The following is a 2,124-nucleotide window of genomic DNA, read 5'->3' as shown; positions in this document are numbered from 1 at the left end:
CTTCCCCAAGAAGACCCAAATCAATTTATTTCTAATTTTTTGCAAATTTGTGATACTGTGAAGACAAATGGAGTGAAATCAGATGTGTACAAACTCATGCTCTTTCCATTTGCCTTGAAAGACAGAGCAAAGCTGTGGCTAGATTCCCAACCCAAGGAGAGTTTGGATACTTGGAATAAGGTTGTCACTGGGTTTCTTACTAAATTTTTCTCACCAAAGAAGCTGACTAAGCTTAGGGTGGAGGTTCAGACCTTCACACAGAAGGATGGTGAGACCCTCTATGAAGCTTGGGAGAGGTACACGTTGCTGACTAGGCAATGCCCTCCGGATATGTTCTCTAAATGGACCCAACTAAGTATCTTTTATGAAGGCTTGGGTCAAAAGTCTAAGATGTGTTTGGATAATTCTACAGGTGGTTCATTGCACATGAAGAAGACACCTGAGGAGACTATTGAGCTTATTGAATTGGTTGCTAGCAATCAATATTTATATTCATCTAACAGGAATCCTGTGAACTCTAAGACCCCTCAAAAGAAAAACGTTATGGAAGTAGAAGCTCTTGATGCTATCCTTGCTCAGAATAAAATTTTGAGTCACCAGATGAGTTTAATTTCTCAACAATTGAGTAGGATGCAGGTTTCAGCTGTCAACACTCAGAATGTACCTCCAGAGAACCCTTATGACATGACAGGTAATTTTGTGCAAAATGAGAATTATGATTATACTCAATTTTCTTCTGAACAGGTCAATTACATGGGGAATGCTCCTAGAAACCCCAATAATGACCCATATTCTAAGACCTATAATCAGGGGTGGAGAAACCACCCAAATTTTGGGTGGAGGGACCAACCTCATAGATCTCAGAATTTCAACAATGATTTTCAGGGCGGTTTCCAACAGAACAATCATAATAACCACCAATTTCAGTCTCATCAACAACAACCACCTCAGCAGGCAAATTCTCAACCCCAACAAGATTCTAATTGGGAGATGATGAAAAGTTTTATGTAGAAAACCAGAGCTTCCATTAGAAACCTAGAGGTGCAAATGGGCCAACTGAGCAAGCAAATACCTGAGAGGTCCTCAAATACATTTTCTGGTGATACAGTGGTGAATCCAAGAGAGGAATGCAAGGCTATCACCTTGATAAGTAGACAAGTAGCAAGTATGGAAGCACAAGTTAATGAGGAGCCAGTTGAAAAAGAAGCTCCAGAAGAGAAGAAGGAAGAAGTAGAGCACATACCTCCAAAGTGTGTGGACAACCCATTTCCGGACTCTCTTGACACTTATCCTACATTACCAAAGGCTCCTGAGTACAAGCCTAAAATACCATATCCTCAGAGACTTCAAAAGGAGACCAAGGACAAGCAGTTTTCAAAGTTCTTAGAAGTCTTCAGAAAGCTGTAAATCAATATTCCTTTTGCTGAAGTTTTGGAGCAAATGCCTCTCTATGTTAAGTTCATAAAGGAGCTGTTGTCAAAGAAGAAGCCTTTAAGGGGAGATGAGACAGTGGTCCTGACTAAGGAATGTAGTGCCATAATTCAGAATAACTTGCCAAGGAAGATGCCAGATCTAGGGAGCTTTCAAATTCCAGGCACCATTGGGAGCACAACCTTTGAGAAAGCGTTATGTGATCTCAGAGCAAGTATTAATTTAATGCCCTTGTCTGTGATGAAGAAGCTGCAAATCCAAGAGGCACAACCCACAAGGATAGCATTACAGATGGCAGAAAAATCTATGAAGTCTACATACGGGTTAGTAGAGAATATCTTGGTCAAAGTGGGTAAGTTCTTCCTCCCAGCAGAATTTGTGATTTTTGACACAGGAGAGGATGAGAATGCCTCTATAATTCTAGGAAGACCATTCCTAGCCACTGGAAGAGCTCTAATTGATGTGGAAGAAGGTAAATTAGTGCTTAGAGTGCATAATGAGCAACTGGTCTTTCATGTCTTCAAAGATATACATTCAGCAGGTGAAGAAGAGAGGTGCATGAAAACTGAGCTCATTGATCCAAACCTTCAAGAACCCCCTGATGATGCACAGCAGAATCTGCAGCTCAAACCTCCTTTGGTGACAATCAATAAAATTTCTCCTGACATCAAACCTAATTTTGGTGTCGGGAAT

General features: G+C 40.7%; 1 non-coding gene across 1 annotated transcript; it reads right to left on the bottom strand.

The window, feature by feature from the left end:
* Window positions 1-228: 228 nt before the first annotated feature.
* Window positions 229-335, bottom strand: LOC112719142 (small nucleolar RNA R71). Its single transcript, XR_003161456.1, has one exon. It is a non-coding gene; the product is annotated as a small nucleolar RNA R71 (small nucleolar RNA).
* Between the last annotated feature and the right edge of the window lie 1,789 nt (window positions 336-2,124).

Source organism: Arachis hypogaea, chromosome 10, assembly GCF_003086295.3.
Source record: "Arachis hypogaea cultivar Tifrunner chromosome 10, arahy.Tifrunner.gnm2.J5K5, whole genome shotgun sequence".
NCBI classification, from domain to species: domain Eukaryota; kingdom Viridiplantae; phylum Streptophyta; class Magnoliopsida; order Fabales; family Fabaceae; genus Arachis; species Arachis hypogaea.
This window is presented reverse-complemented; position numbering and strand designations above follow the sequence as displayed.